Raw genomic sequence first — 17256 nt, forward strand, 5'->3', positions numbered from 1 at the left:
GATATTTTTTTCTCTTGTACATTTTCCCTTTAGTGGTCCTTAAAAGGCAGTTCCTTTTGTATTTCATTGTTTAACAGAATGTAGCAAATCCTTTAACTGGCACATGAAAGAAAACTTACATTCTACCATATAGCAAATCGCCTATGCTCCATAATTTGTAATATTTTTTTAAATCTTAGGAAATATTTTGTATATGTTAAAAAAGCATTTGCTAACAAATGAATACAATTTGAGAAATAGAAAAATATTGCTTTTCATGTACTATTTAATCTCATTTTTTACTGCAGCAAGAAGGAAATAGTGTTTTACCAATGATATGTGCCTTTTGTTTTTCTCTATTAAGCAAGAAACCCATAAAGAGATTTCTTAACTTGATTGAATACCTCTGGACTTTAAACATCACAGAAAATATATAGAGGCTTATCTTTAGATTTAATTTTTAGATATGTTTTTAATCCTGATAGCTTTATTTCATTAATTTTTTTTTTTTTTTTTTTTTTTTTTTTTTTTTTTAGTTTTAGAGACAGAGTGCATGAGCAGGGAAGAGGGGTAGAGGAAGAGAGAGAGACTCTCAATCAGGCTCCACACTCAGCATGGAGCCTGACAGGGGTCTCAATCCCACGACCCTGGGATCATGATGAAATCAAGAGTCAGACGCTCAATCGACTGAGCCACTCAGGTGCCCGTATTCATTATTTAATATAAGGGTCAGCAAGCTATGCCTACTTCTATAAATAAAGTTTTATTAGAACACAGCCACATTCATTTGTTCACTTATTATCAATGGTACTTTTTTTTTTTTTTTTTTTTAAGTAATGTCTACACCCAACTTGGGGCTAGAACTCACAACCCTAAGATCAAGAGTCACATGCTCGACCAACTGAGCCAGCCGGGTGCCCCATCTATGGCTACTTTTATACCCTAATGGCAAAGTTATTTAGTTACAATAGAAAACATATGGCCTATGAGCCTAAAATAGTTACTATCTGACCCTTTGCTGAAAATATTTGCTGACTCTGATTTAATACACCAAGGCACAGTATATACCAAGGATACAGCTCATTGTTAATAATAGATGTAAATCCATATTTTAAGTAGTCTCTTGATAATTTTGATTTTTGGGGGGACTTATTTATTATTTGAAGCAATTAGACTGTTTTTACCCTGTAATGTAGCTTATAGAAAAGTAATACTAGGAATAGAGGGGTCAGCTGTCACTTTCCTATGATTTATTTTTGTTTGTAATTTTAATAGTATCTTCAATCCCTGCGTATTGTTTTTTTTATTTTTCTTTACTTATTTGCAAGAATTCTTATTTGTCTATGTGGTAAGGGTTGGTTTGGTTGGGAAAAAAGTAGAAACCATAATACATAAGCTCATTTAATCAGATATGTATTAACTGCAGTATGTCATAGTATCCTAAAAACAAATTAGTGACTGCAAGCACTGATGTTCTCCCTCAGACACCATGGAGCTCCCGCTCTATCCTCAAGACATCTTGCATGTGGTAGGTGATGTGGAAACATCTTGCATGTGGTAGGTGATGTGGAAACATCTGACATACAGACCCAGAGAGGGCAGCATCGTTGGTCTGTACAGTTCATATTGGTAAAGCAGAATTCTTATATTTTAAGATTAAAAACAAATATAAAATAATTCTTTCTGTACTTTCATTGGAAAGTCTTATGCATCCCATTTTGGAGATGACTGTCTTAATATATATTGTTTGTGTAAATTCTTTCTGAATGTAGACATGATTACTGAATATAAATAAAAGTTTGTAGCATAATACAACTCTAAGTCCAATAAAGACTACCTTGTGTAGTCGGCAGCTGCAGTTACAGAATCTGGAAGCCAAGCCAAGCCTCACTGAGATGCTTCATCTGTCCTTATCCTGTGTGGGCAGCTCTATTCCACTAAGATTTTGTGCCTGCAGCTAATTAAATCAAGGATTTAACCTTAGAATGGATAATATAGGATGGTGACTTCTTGCCAGTCTGCAAGCCACCAGAAACGCCACAGCGAGTAAGACCACTGCCTAGCAGGCCTCATTAGTTGGGGATTTACTTTGTGGAGTTGACAGAAGTTTAGGTATGGAGCCACACTACCTGGGTTCAAAATCTGGACTTCTTGTTTTATTAGCTGCATATTCTTAGACAATTTTACTCTCATCTCTGTAGGTCTCAGTTTCCTCTTATGTTAAGTGGGGAGAACGATACCCAATTTGTAGGGCTGTTATGGAAAATCAGTTACTCCATATAAAGTGCTTAGAATAGTATCTGGCACATGTTAAAGAAATGCTCAGTGAGTATGTATTAGTTCACCTTCTGAAGGTTCAGATTTTGTCAGTACATTGAGAATATTTATCTCTGTAAGCAGATTGTCTTAACCAAGTTCACAAGGCTGGTATATAAAATGAGAATGCCAATTTTTAATTTTACCTCAAGAAATAGAACTATCCCAAGTACTAGAATCCCTGTTTTGGTAGGACCATGTCTCTTCTCCCTTTGGGTAGCACCATGGAACACCAAATCCTCACCAGAAAGGTTATGGTGAACATAGAATCTGAATTAGGGGCATTAGTTAGATGAAGCCAGTGTTTTGCATATAATGCCAAAGTGGCTAAAATGGATATTTATTACCCTTTTAAGAATTTCTTCACTTAAAATTCCAGATGTTTACTTCCACCCTCTTTTGTTGCTTCTTTCATTCTGATCCACTCACCATGAACTTGGACTCTGAAGAGCCGGTGTTGTGAGGAAGCAGACCACAGTGGTGGTGGTATTTGGAGCAAGGTGGAGCTCCTGGAACAGCAGAGGTAGTGGTGTTCCAGGGGCCATGTTACAGACGCTAGGAAGAGTGGAGGTTGGCAGTGGAACGTGAGGTGTGCTGACAGACACATTCTGCCACATGATTTTAGGCATTGTTCTTGGCATCCACCTCTGGTTTTCCACTTTTCCAGGTGGTCTGAGCTTCTCTTTAAGATGTTATTTTTCTGTTTAGACTAGTCAGAATCAATTGAGGTTGTTGAACTTGTAAACTAAGTTGTTCTTGTAACTGGGAACCCTGGCTGATACAGTGGCTACAGTTGCCTGATGCAGTGGTCTCACAGTAGGGAAGGAAAGGTCATGGGAGAGCAACTGCAATGTTTGAACTTTGTTGGCTCCCTCTCTCCTTGAGAGTGTTGGGATCACTGTATTCCCAGGGCCTAGAATTATGCCTGGCATATAGCAGGTGCTCAGTAAACCTTTGTGGAATGAATGAATGATGGGCACATTCTGCCAGTGAACCCAGTTGTGTGTCTGTCAATGTGTGTTTGTGACTTTGCTCTTTCTCAGCTTCTATGGCTGATCAACCTCCCTGATCAGCCTCTGGCCTCTTGGGTCTCTGTTGTATCAGGTCCAGTGCAAGGGTTTAGCATTTAGGAGGAAATAACACCCTTGTGCCCTGGGTGGGATTTTTTTTTTTTTTTAAATAAACCTATGTTGGACCCTCAGTAAATGAAAGGCACTGTACTAGGCTCTTTACCTGTGTTATCTCTATCTTCCTACAACCTTGTGAGATGGGTATTGTTCTTATTTCACAGAGATTACTAAAACTCAGAAAGATTTACTAAGTAACCTACTGTCACACAGCTCATGACTTGAATCCAGGCCTTCTGTCCTTGTCTTTTCTAAATGACAGCTTCCGTTTACAACTTTCTTTAGTAAGTTTAGTAAGTAGTAAAAGGTACATTTTTTTTAGATATGTTACTACACTTGTTATCATATATAACAGTTAAATTTTACTGCCTTGGAAGCTGTTCTGTCTTTTAAACTCACTTGGCTTGTCTGTGCTCTGTGGACTAAAAAAAAATTTTTTTTATTAATTTTATTTTTGAGAGGCAGAGAGAGACAGAGCGCGAGTGGGGGAGGGGCAGAGAGAGAGGAAGGCACAGAATCCAAAGCAGGCTCCAGGCTCTGAGCTGTCAGCACAGAGCCTGACGCAGGACTTGAACTCACAAACCACGAGATCATGACCCGACCCGAAGTCGGATGCTAATCCACTGAGCCACCCAGGTGCCCCTCTCTGTGAATTTTTTTAAAAAAAAAATTTTTTTTTTTTAACGTTTATTTTACTTTTGAGATAGAGACAGAGCATGAACGGGGGAGGGGCAGAGAGAGAGGGAGACACAGAATCGGAAGCAGGCTCCAGGCTCTGAGCCATCAGCCCAGAGCCCGACGCGGGGCTCGAACTCACGGAGCGCGAGATCGTGACCTGAGCCGAAGTCGGACGCTCAACCGACTGAGCCACCCAGGCGCCCCTGAATTTTTTAGTTTAGCTTTAGGATTGGGATTGGGATTGGGATTGGGATTGGGATTGGGGTGTGTGTGTGTGTGTGTGTGTGTGTGTGTGTGTGTGTATGTATAGAAGGGCATCTCACAGAATCCCCCAAAGTACTCACAAGAACTTGAATCCCTTTTTGGTATCACAGCTTTCTTGACATGCTGGAAGCCATAACTTCTTGAGTCTTCCTCATGAGGCTTGTTGGTAGAATAAAGAAAGGACCATGTACCCATAGACTTTTACACACACACACACACACACACACACACACACACACACACACACAAATACTGAACTGTATTTGAACCTCAGATTTGCCACCTAATAACTTACGATGCTTGGTAAATTTCATATAGATGTCTTGCTTTGCTTTTCCTCTGATGCTGTTTCTGCGATTAGGAAAAACAGAAATACATGCCTTTTATCTCCACTTTTCCTTTTTGGTTTTAAGGCAGGCAGACCTCTGCTTCAGGTCTGCCCTTTAAGGAACCGTATGGGAATTGGCAATTAGCACCCACATTCTGGCGTAGTGAGGTCATTTGCTTCTAATTACTGAGCCCCTTCCTGGGTGTTATGAGATGATGACCTTCTGAGGATTTTGAGAAGTTGTTCCCGGTTCATTCAGTTTCTTGCCTCTCTTCTTGGTGGAGATGCTGAGGGTAGTACACCTGATATCTGTCTCTCCTCATCTCTAGAACACAGTGTTTTAGACTTTGGGTTCTCATAAATCAGAGCTGGGACTTTGAGATGAAGTTCTGTAAGCATGCTAATCAAGACTTAGGGATCATTTATTCTAGGCTTCTTGTATTTCAGGCATAGACACAAGCTAGAGAGCAGTGTCTTGTTCAAGATGACACAGTCGGTCAGGGATAGAGTGAATATCTGAAGATATTTCCAAGGGCAAATGGAAATCCCTGCAAAGGCTAAGCCCCCTGAGGCCTACTGGAACATAAAGCTAGGAGGGTTGGGGAGGGTGAGGGATTTGTTCTGTGATTTCCTTCCCTGCATCTTGTTAAGAGTGAACACCTCACCTCTGGTTGCTTTGGTTTGCTCCCACATATCATTACTTAGAGTGGACCTCAGTCTGTAGTGGGTGTACTGAAACACACCCCAGTCCTAAATTGTATGCTTGGGGTCGTAGGTTACCAAGTTTACAGACAACAGTCTTGTGCCTCTGTGGACACGTGATCAGGCTATGAATAGATCTGAAATTCTGGGAGAGCCTCAGCTCTTCCCCCACCTCTCTATTCCCAGCAGCCTGCCTGCTGGTAATTTCCTCAGTGCTCAGACAGCTAGACAGAGAATGGAAACAGGGCAATCTGCCCATCCCCTTTTAGGAGGCAATGCAGGCCCAAGTCTCTGTGAGTAGCCTCTGGCCTCTTGGGTCTCTGCTGTATCAGGTCCAGTGCAAGGGTTTAGCATTTAGGAGGAAATAATACCCTTATGCCCTGGGTGGGATTTTTTTTTTTTTTTTTTAATAAACCTATGTTGGACCCTCAGTAAATGAAAGGCACTGTACTAGGCTCTTTACACGTGTTATCTCTATTTTCCTACAACCTGTGAGATGGGTATTTATTACTCTTATTTTACAGACATTACTAAAACTCAGAAAGATTTACTAAGTAACCTACTGTCGCACAGCTCATTACTTGAATCCAGGCCTTCTGACCTTCGTCCTTTCTAAATGACAGCTTCCCTGTTTATAACTTTCTTTAGTAAAAATTGGGCTAGGATAATTTGGATGGACTATCCTTGGAGCCACGTGTGTTGTTGAATGATCCCATATAACTCGGAGAAATGGGGTGAACCTGAAGGAACAGGAAGAAGGCCTGTCAGTCTGTGAGCAGCAAAGGGAGCTAAGTGGATGGCTATATCAGGATGGTACCTGCCAAGCACCCATGTGACTTTAGTGAACCAGGTCGGACAGTGGCTGTCCTGCAGGCTACTAACCATATTCCTCAACATGGCATTCAAGGCACTCAGAGGTGGTGTTTCTGTTTCAAAGCCCCTATTTTACCTCTCCTTACCTTCTGTCACACAGACTGTTCTTCATTCTATTGTTCATCAAATCTGCTGTCACCTTCCACGCATGGGCATTTATAGGTTCTATCATGATTCTAGTCAGAAAATAACTGTTGACCACTAGGGCTGAGCAGACAGTTTTGAATACTCAGTCATCCCATAGTCATTTTTTAAAAAAATCTTTATTTATTTATTTTGAGACAGAGAGAGAGAGAGAGCGAGCACGTGTGAGCAGTGGGGAGAAGCAGAGAGGAGAGAGAGAGAGAGTCCCAAACTGATGGCGTGGAGCTGATGGCATGAAGCCTGATGCGGGGCTTGATTCTATGAACCATGAGATCATAACCTGAGCTGAAATCAAGAGTCCGATGCCTAACCAGCTGAGCCACCCAGGTGCCCCAACCCGTAGTCATTTTGGTCTGGAGCTCTCTCATTCATTCTTTGATTCATTTGTGTATTCAGCCATTCTAACATACTGGGCACTCCTTCTATTCCAGGTACTGTATGAGGCCCTGGGAATCAGTATAATGAAAAGACAGACAGGGTTTGGGTTCTCCTAGAGCTTACAGTGTAGCAGGGAAGGCAAAAATGAAGCAGATAATTATAATGAAGTCTGATGAGTGTCATAAAGTGGAAATAAGGGATGTGATGAGAGGGTACATACTGCAAAGGAACCTAATATTGTTTAGAGTGTCAGGAAAGACCTCACATTACCTGAGGAGATGATGTTTAAGTGAGACCTGAGGATTGAGAAAAATTAGCTAAGTAAATGGGGTTAAGAAAGGTGCTTTTTAGATGGCAGGCTGAGTATATGCAAAGACCTGGAAGCCAGGTGGTAGGAAATAAGGCCAGGTTCATGTTGCTTCATTTATTAAGCAACCATTTACAGATGATGGGTTATATCATGTGCACTGTGCTGGGGGCTAGGGACATAAAAAACAATCAGATGGCCCCTTCCTGCCTGTAGAAATTCAGTCAGGAGCAGTGGCATCACTTCTTGGTAACCAGTATGCTAAGGTCACCTTAGATCTTGGACTCAGGCTCCTTGGTCCCATGTGACAGGACTTAGCACCTTTAGAGAAATGGTCTGCCCTTGAGCATTTGGCCCATCTGTCAAGCAGAAGAGGATATGGACCTCAGTTGGACACTTGCAGCATTTGCTCTCATCCCTGGCTTCACACTCACCAGATCCTTGATTGATGGGGTTCGTCTACAGACTCGAGGTTGATGGAGGCCCAGAGATTGATTTTTTACCCCAGCGGGAACATAGTAGAGCCTTTCTGGCTGAGGCGAAGTTGCCTTGGTTTTCAGAGCTTTTTATCCCTGGTCTCATACTTGTTATTCGGATTGAGTGGTATCAGACCCATCCATTTTCTTGAATACATTTCTGTTCTGACTTGTGGCACTGCTTATGGACAGAAGTCTTAGGGGCAGTTTGTCTTGACTGTGCACTACATGACTGCAGGGTGCACAACAGACTGTTGTGAATGGGGCTGCCCCTCCCTAATTATGCAACAATGCATCCCTGTGGCTCTGGTTGAAGGGAAGTTATTTAAACACTGACTGTGTGCCTCAGGCTAGGTGGTTTATATTCTTGACTTCACTTAAGAGTCTCAGTAATGCTCTGAGGTAAATACTACTATTATCCTCATTTACATATGAGACACTTGAAGGCCCAGGGAAGCTAGCTAGCTGTGGCTGGGGTTAGAGCTCTGGTTGGACCAAAGTCTCTGCTTCTCTGCACTCCCAGCCATTTCCCAGTGTGGTTACAGACTTTACGTCTTGCCTGTCATCTTGTTGCCATGGCTTCCTTGGCCTTGTCTACTTTGACTTATCTGTCTGGCCTCTCCGTGTCAGTACTCCATGGATTCTCAGCATCGCTGAGGCTCAGGAATGTGTCTTGTTTGGGAGATACCCTAGAGTATCCAAATTTCTTTTCCCATCTAAATTTGTGTGTGTGTTTAGCACGAGGCAACATTATATCTGTAGGTGAAGTCACTTTCGAAAAGTAAGTCAGCTCTGGATTTGTCGGGCTGCCTTTCTTGCTCCAGCTTCCCCAGCACTGTCAGTAGGAGGGAAGCTGGGGATGATGGCTCATGAGAGAGGAGTTTGAGTGAAAAAGGCATTGGACCTGGGTGTGGGTGGTAGGATGAGATCCTCTCATTTGTAAATGAGTAGTCCCCTTTCAAGGGGCTTATGGTTCTCCTTTCTGTCTTTTAATGGAGGATCAGCCTCTTCACCTGGGGATTCTGGAGCTACTGACCTTAGCATGGGAGGGCTTTTTTTTTTTTTCTTCTCTGAGCTGTCAGGGTGTAGGGGTGCACATGTGCTGTGGGAGAGGGAGGTGTGTGAGGCAGAGTCTGGGGAAAGGGGGCAGGAGGAGGGATGTGTATTCACCGCCTCACCTGCTTCTCTGCACTCTTTCTTCTCCCCGTCCCCTCAATGGAGGCTTTGCGGTCTCAGTCTTGTTTGAGAAGTAGGGTCCTAAAAAGAACACGCGTCTCCTGCACTCATCTATCTTGTGTTCCAGATCCACCCGACTGCTTGCAGTTCTTGAAGCATGGCAAGCTTTTTCATATCTCAGGTCTTCGTACATTCTGTTCCCTCTGTCGGGAATGTCCTCATCTTCTCTACCCCAAGTACACCCACTGAGCCTTCAAGACCCAGTATAGATGTCACCTTTTCAGTGACACTGCCTTTCCTCTCTTCTCTCTGTGGAGGTAGGCACACTCACTTTTGTGCCTCCACAGCGCTTGGTACAGACCTCTGTTGTGCTGTGATTATTCACTTAACTGTCTGCCTCCCTCCCCATGTATTGAGCCTCTTGAGAATAAGGAACAGAGTCGGTTTCATCTCTTGTTAGCAGGCACAGGGCCTGAGGGACACCAGAGTGTCAATAATTGTTGCTGTGAACTATGCTAACGCCTGACCTAGAAGTAGATGGTTGTGTACAACTCTCTTGTGTGCCTCCATAAACTAAAAAAGGATTCTCTTCCATAATTCAGTGTATTGCACATCTTCCACATTCCCTAGCCCTCCAAACATGCACTGCAGTGGCTGACTTCCAGAGAGAACAGTGCCGTGCTCCACAGATGTTCTCTTTGTCTGCTTTGCCTTACCTTGCCCTTCATCTCACAGTGCTCTTCGAAGCCCCTGGGCCTGACCCAGGGAATGAGTGGGGAGTAAATGCCAGAAATGAGCCACTCTTGGCATCCTGGATCCTTGATTTGCAGGTTTGGCCCTGTGGGGCAGTGTGAAGTGAGAAAATGGAAATGAACCCGTTCCCTGTCATAGCAGCCCAAAGGGCTCTCCTCCAGATTGTGAGTACTATCACCAGCTGCAGCAATGAGGCACTCCCCTTATTGCATTCTGGATCTAAGACAATCAATTCTTCTTCTAAGTTGGCTCACTTGGCTCACCCTGAGCTTTCTCACAGGGCTGAGAGCCTGAAACACGTCCTATCACAATTGTTTTTCCACCATCATCAGGCCACAGACTGGGAGATTGTTTATTCTTGTCCCTTCATTTTATAGAGGAGGAAACCAGGGTCCACAGGGAGCATGGGACCAGCGCAAGGTCCTATGACTGGTGGCAGCCGAGGCTAGACACTGGTCTTCCCACTCCTGGCAGAGTGCTGCTCCCTTTGCTATACCTCGCTGCCTCTGATATCAGTTTTATTTTTCTGTTTGTAATTCCTGTACACTGTGAACTTGGTGAGGGTGAGGCAGCTGGGAAACTAGGTATCTTTTTCTTCGGTTACTCCCTCACTCCTACACTGGCTGGACACAGGAGACATTCAGGAAAGACTTGGTGAAGGACTGAATAAAAACCCAAGTTGGTCCAGGAAGACCTCATGAGCTAAGGTAGAAGAAGGCTAACGTAAGCACATCCCTCCCAGTTTCACTGGAATATCTTTGGTTTTGATGATGATTCCTGTGGTTTGGCTTTCCCAGTGTTAAACACAACCTTGGCTGGAGCATGGAGGAGGTGTGGTTTGTAACACTGGTGTTTTATCCTCATGAAAGCCAGATCTGTAATGAAACTTCTGGGAAAATACCACATCTGGGCTAGCCAAGGATGCCTTTGGGTTTTCAGACCCCTCCCTTGCTCCCCAGCAGCAATCAGAGGACACAGATTGTGTGCAGCATCGCAAATTCCATTACAAATAGATAATATTTGTCCAGTGCTTACTATGATTTCTGGAACTATTTTAGGTATTTTATAATTCTCTTAATCCTTGCAATCCTCCATGAGTGGTTACTGCAATTTTTTTAACTTTTCAAATTGACTTTATTGAGATATAACTTACAGAGAGTAAAATGCACTTGTTTTAAGTGTTCAGTTTTAGTGACAAATATATATGACCTGTATGATCTCTCCCCGGCAATCAAGGTATAGAACATTTCCACCAATAAGCACTATTAATTATCCTTGTTCTGTATGGCAGAAAAGTGAGGTATAGGAGGAGTTAAGTGACATTGAAGGGGTGTCCAGGGTCTCATAGCTTGTAAATGATAGGACCAGGATTTGAACTCCAGAGCCCATATTCTTAACTACTGTATTGCTTTCCATCTCTTCTTTTGTGGTCTAGCCATTGCCTTTCTTGCCCTGGTAGATAAGACATTAAGGAGTAAGATGACTTAGGCTAAAAGTCTAAGCACTAAAGGGGTCTTGGGCAAGAAGCCCAGAAGTAGGCAGTGGGGAGGATTGAAACAGTGATCTCGGTACTAGAATCCCAGGACCCAAGCAAACAGAGCTACCTGCTTTTTGTCCAGCCTTTGCCTCTCCACTCCTGGACCAGGGTGCCTCCTAACAAGGTATAAGGTAGTACCTGAAAAAGGGACAGGCTTCTCTGCTTACACAACTGAGATAGTGAAATAGAAGAAAAGTCTCATTTGCTCTGAGAGTGCCATCTGTGGTATACTGCATCCAGTTCTGCGCTAGGCACTCTAAGGGCCAAATGGACAGGCCAGAGCATATGTAAGGGAGGCAAGGTGGAGAGAGGTCCTGAAATCTAGTCCTTTGAAGAGGGGTTGGAGGAACCAGGTTTGGAAGCCCTTAAGAGAAAATGTAGTCATTGCCTTCATATCCTTGAAAGGCTGTTCTTTGGACGAGAGCATCAACTTGTTTTTCTCTGTGGCTTCAGAAGGCATAATTAGAGAGTCCTGTGGGTGGGACAGTATAGCATATTTTGGAAAAATTGAGGTACAGTAGATATGACATACCTCATCAGCTTGTCATCAGCTTGGAGTACGAATAAGGTCAGGTCTCTTTTCAATAGTAAGATTGATTTCTTGAACGAAGATGAAATTATCTGCAAGTTTAGTATGTTTCTCCTGGGGCCTTTCCTCTTCCCTCTTTCTCTTTATGAAGTATTATTGAAGAACTTCATAAGCTAATTTAGTACAAAGGAGTCGGGCTTAGTTCAAAACAGAGAACTAGAGGATCTTATTGGTGTGTTAGTGGGCCCTGTTTTCAACTTCTATCATTGGCACACAGTGTGGCTTTTATGAACGCATTTCTCACAGTGTGCTCTTTCCTTATTTAGTGTAGCCATAAGGACTTGGTTCTGTACAAGGCGCAGTGGTTCTCTGACGGAAGATGACAGCACCGCTTCAGTGTCACACTTGGCCTAGACCTAGGTTTATGCTTAAGCTCTCAAAGTGAATGCTCTTCAGTTCATATATGTATAAGCTCATCCATTGGAGGAGGGAACCCCTATAGTCGTCATTTGGCAGGTCTAGAAGTGTTTCTAGATTTAGCCACATTTCAGTTCCAGAACCAGCCTTCTTCTACAATTATTTTGGTTACTGTATTAAGCTTGAAACACCCATTCAGACGTTCTGTTTCCTTGGTGTGAGTGAGCACTTACCGTAGGCTCTTAACATCCTTTTCTACCTTTAACTTGACTTAGGATCTCAGTCTGTCGGGGAAATTCTAACGGCATTGACTCTACAAGAAAGGGGTGAAGCCTTCAGTCTTTGGTCCTGAAAGGGCTTTGATCCTGTACGTATTTGTGTTCATTCACTTGTGTTCTGTTCCCCTCGCATACTAAGGGGTGTTGGGAACAGTTTTTGCCAAGTCACGAAAGATCACAGTTTTCTTTTCCCCATGGGTATTGTGTGCTCTTTTGTTTTATATTTATATGGTTAAAAGGGGATTTCCCTCAAGAACAAGGGTCTGCTCCAAGGTGACTTGATGTTTCTAAGGCAGAGGGGGCTGACAACTTTAAAATGGCAGTTTCCATAACTGAAGTAGTTTGAATTGTTGTTTAATCTGGTCTCCTGCTATACAAGGAAGATTTTTCAAACTACTAGAACTCCCTACCATTGGAGTGGGCCACCCAGAGATATGAGTGCTTTGACATTACAGCTGTTAAACAGACTACCTGCTTAGGGCCATTGTGAGAAAATGCTGAATTTCTTTAAAAAAAAAATTTTTTTTTAGTGTTTATTTATTTGAGAGACAGAGAGAGCCTGAGTGAGGGAGGGGCAGAGAGACAGGAAGACACAGAATCCGAAGCAGGCTCCAGGTTCCAAGCTGTCAGCACAGAGCCTGACGTGGGGCTCGAACCCACAAACCATGAGATCATGACCTGAGCTGAAGTCGGACACTTAACCGACTGAGCCACCCAGGCACCCCAGAAATGCTGAATTTCTTAATAAGACCACCATCCAGAATGAGTAAGGTTAGCATCAGAAGATGTGAAAAGGGGCAATTGGACCATGTAGGCTGAACCTGGATTGTGAAACTCTTTCCTCCATGGAGCGACCCTTACTAATTATCTCCACTATATCATACTAGCTTCAGCAGGGTAATGCTCTCCTTTTATGTTTGTGTCCAAGTTGGGCACAGGAACTTTTCTTTAGTACTATATAACTGTGCCCTACATAGAATGTTTGGACAAGACTCAGGGACAGCAATAGGAAAATAAACATAGTCATTGAAACTAGTTAATCTGGCTTATAAAATGTTGCTTGATGTCTGGGACACCCAGAGGATATACACATGAGCAGTGCCGTCATGATTATTGGGTGATGGGCTAGAAACAAGATGAGTGATGAGTATGAGTGAATGAGTTGGCCTCTGAAGGGCCGTCTATCTCTGAGATTATATGATTCTTCTAGGCCTTCAATCTTGAAAATTCTAGAACTGACTTTGTGCTGTGATTCCTAGAAGTCTTATAGACCCAACAGTGGGTCAGGAAAGTGGGTGACTATAATGCAGTTGAGGTTACCACTGATCTCATTTCCACATTTCTCCCAACCACTGCTCTCCCCTTAGGCCAGAGAAATACGGAATAAAAGACAGCCTCTTATATATGCCTGATCACAGTGAAAAAAGAAAATAGCCTTATTCTTTGTCCTTGATGTTGATCTGTCCTTTCTCATTAGACCCTCTCAACACCTTGTGATATGGGCAAGAAAGTGCTTACTAAGCTCTTTTTAGAGGTGAATAAACTGAGGTCCAGAGGAGTTAAGTAATTTACCTGTCCATATTATACACTGGATTGACTGGTATCCTAAGTGCTCTCAAGAACTATTTGTTAAATAAATGAAGCCCAGATTCTGTCTGTCCTTGGGCAGTATTTTGCTACCACATAATTCTGAACCCCGTAGGGGCTTCCTGTGAGCATCTGCAGGATTGGCTGGTTTTTGCTGACCTTCCCTTTGGGATTCCCTCATTCTGTAGCTGAAGCTGTGTGCACTCTTTAGAGAGCATCAGCCCAATTGTGTTCCCTACAGAGTGGGATGGGAAAAAACATTCCACCCACTGTGATTCTTTTTTTGTTGCTTGTTTTCTGGGATCTTCATATCATTGCCGACAAGAGTGACTCATAGACTTCACTATATGATTTTCTTGGTTAAGAGGACTTTTTTCTTAGCTCTAGAAGAAATGAATTGTAGTTATATGGTTGTATGGTTATGGTGCCGATATTCGGCAGCTTTACCCAAAGCACTACAGATCTCTCTTCTAACTAAGAAGAAGTTAGAAGTTACTTTGGCTCGGTAACACTGTGCAGCCACTGCGTGCCCAGCCATGTGTTAGGTGTCTAGAGGAAGCTCTTGGGTTGAAGGGCTTAGAGTCCAGTTGGAAGATAAGACGCATACATAAATAGGAAAACAGTTTGACACAATTTTAAATAAAACGCAAAATCAAATGGTATATATGTAAACATTTAAATGTGGGGAGTAGGTCATAAGGGGCTTAGAAGGTATTGTGGAAAGAGTGTGTAGTTTAGAACTGTGGGCCACTGACAAGTTAACTCCCTGCACTACTTTTTCTTTATCTGTGAAATGGGTATAGTAATAGCAGCCTCCTGGGGTTGTGAGGATTAAATGTGGTAACGTGTCTAAAGCACCAGCATAGTGACTGATGCTTGGTAGGCATGAAGCCAGTGGTGATTCCCGCCCTCCCACCCCCTTTTCTAGGAGCTTTCCTAGAGGAGCTAAGCCCGACAGGTTGATTAGGATTATGAGGAGGGAAGGAAGGAGGATGGCAAGCCAAGAATGAGGGGCAGGTCCTGTGAGTATGTCAGTCTGGTGGGAATGGAGGGTACATGGGAGAAGCAGTGAGAAGTAAAGCTAAAGAGACAGAAGTTTGGACTTAACTGAAAAGAGATGTTATGATGGGAGGTATATTTAAGCCCTGTACACATGTGTATGTATGTATATAAAGGTCCTTATCGCACTCTGCAGCATAGCATAGTAGCTAAGAGCTTGGACTCTAGAGCCAGGCTGCCTGTCTCTAGCTGCTACCACTTAGTTTACTTCTCTGGGCCTTCGTTTCTTGATTTGAAAAATGGAGTTGATGATAATGATACCTTGTAGGGTTTTCATGAGGGTGAAATGAGATAAATATGAAGTGCTTAGAGTAGTGCCTGACACATAGTGCTGCCTAAATGTTAGCTGCTATAATCATAATTATTTAAATGGTACAAAACTTTTATAAAAAGTGTATGCCCTTACTGATGAACTCTAACAATAAACAAAAAAACTGATCCATTAGCTGAGGGATGTCAGTTGACTGGCGTTTACAGTTTGAAGGCCTCTGCTATAGGTTACAGGGTCATCAACACGGGGAGTGAGGTGAGGCCTGTGTGAAGTGGTGGTAAACAAGATCTGACAGGAAGGTGCAGGATGAATTGGGGGGTACGTTTGGCAGGGGGCTCTTGACATGGGGCATGTCCGTGTTGAATCATCTGGTATAGTACATTTGTTGCATGTGGAGGTGATTCCTGGTAGGTCTTAGGCAGCCTCGTCAAAGGACTTGAGTTCCACTGAGGGGTGTGTGCCACACTACCACGGTAAACAGTGCTGCCATAGAAAAAGCATTACTACATACTTTTTGAGTGGATACATGTTTTTCAAATAAAATAGAGTCATCATTGAGGAGGAGGCTGAAAGTTCCCCTCAGGGTGGAAAGTACGAGGATTGGACTTAACAGTAGGGCAGGATTTGGTCATTGGGAGGAATGCATGGGGATGAGAATGGGTTTAATGGATGATCAAGTTAGTAGCCAGACTTTTAAACCCAGTTTTTCTGTTCCAGTGAGTTCTGCAGAACGGTGTTCCTTAAACAACCATATAATATCTAGACTGTACGTGGCAATCTCATCATGTGGGCTGCAAAAGTAGCCCCCTTTTCCTGGGAAGAGTGGTCTTTGTTTCCCCAGGTGGCACACTGCCAGCTTCTTTACTGATTTGCAAGTCCCACAAGGGCCAGGCTGAGCTGGTGTTTTATGGGGTTGGGGTTGGGGTTGGGGTTGGGGATGGGAAGCTACTCTCTTCCATTTTGATAGTGCTTCAGGAAAGGCTCCCCTACCCTTCTTTCCAGTGCTGCTTGTGCTCTGTGCCTAGGCTGGGCCTAGCTGGGACATGGGTTTAGTGATGGGTGGGTAGGGTGGCAGGGACTGTTGGATTTTCGGCTTCCACTAAATGAACTGCGGTTTCTCATGATCTACTTGCTTTGCTCTCTATTTGTATAGCATTAAAGGATTTTTGTCTTCATCTTGGCCAGCTCAAAGTTAAACCATGAGAGGTTTTCATTTTAACTGAGCTATTTCTCATTTTAGCTGGCTTTAGGTTTTAAGTCTTAAGACCATTAATGGTGGTATCCCCCAGCAGAGCTCTTTGTGAGATAAGGTGGCTCTGGCTGCTGGGAGCCAGTTTGCAAGGCAAGAAGCAAAAGTGTGTGAGCGCCAGATAGAGGAGTCTCTTGTAGAGTCTCTAGCTTATGCTCAGTACTTTGGGTCTGTTTGAGTGCAGAGCGGATCTAGGTGCACTACAGAGTTTGATGGATTTTACCTGGAGCAGATGCCCCAGGGGTATAATAAATATGATTTTTGAGGCAACTAGGGCTTTAGCATATTTCTTTTATCCTAAGGCAGCTCTCGTGCTAGGAACCTGGGACTCTTTAGTCTGCCTTTAGAGACCTCTCCAACCCTGTCTCTGTGGGCTCAACATTCTAGCATCCAGATGTTCCATATTCCCTAAGACTAACCCAATGGCATTTTCTCTGGGAAGCCTTTCCCCGACCCTTAAGAGAGAAGTAGTCATCTTGCTTCCAGGGAAGTTGGTATATCCCTTGACTGTAGCTCTTTCCTTGTATCCTGATTACCTGTCTTCTCTACTAGAAGGTAAGCTTCCCTTCCTGCCCCGCGCCCCCAACCCGTAAAGCTATTGTGCTGTAATAAACAAAGATTATTTACTGCCAAACATAGCTGTTACCAAAAGATCCACAGGCCAATTCAGGTTTCTAAAAAACCCAAAACTTCCTGAATAGAGGAGAGAACAAACACAGTTTTCCTTCTTTCCCCTTTCCACGTGTCTCCCACAGTCACATGACTAAGACTTGAGGAAAATGAATTGTCACATATATATGCAAGGTTCAAGATAAGTGATAGAAACAA

The 17256-nt window shown here is 43.2% G+C and overlaps 1 protein-coding gene across 10 annotated transcripts in view; it reads left to right on the top strand.

Annotated features, from left to right (window-relative positions):
* The window catches only part of STIM1 (stromal interaction molecule 1), a 182347-nt gene that overhangs the window by 64012 nt on the left and 101079 nt on the right, over nt 1–17256 (top strand). For 2 of the 10 annotated variants that reach the window (XM_042958660.1, XM_042958663.1), the window contains exon 1: nt 7865–7974. The exons of 4 other annotated variants lie outside the window; for them this stretch is intronic. The gene's annotated coding sequence lies outside the window, so the exon portion shown is untranslated. Of the gene's footprint in view, nt 1–7864; nt 7975–8707; nt 9666–11835; nt 12352–17256 lie in introns of those variants that run through there. 4 more of the 10 variants (XM_042958658.1, XM_042958661.1, XM_042958664.1 and 1 more) reach the window with 3 other exon arrangements.

The sequence above is a fragment of the Panthera tigris genome, chromosome D1 (assembly GCF_018350195.1).
Source record: "Panthera tigris isolate Pti1 chromosome D1, P.tigris_Pti1_mat1.1, whole genome shotgun sequence".
In the NCBI taxonomy this organism is placed as follows: Eukaryota; Metazoa; Chordata; class Mammalia; order Carnivora; family Felidae; genus Panthera; species Panthera tigris.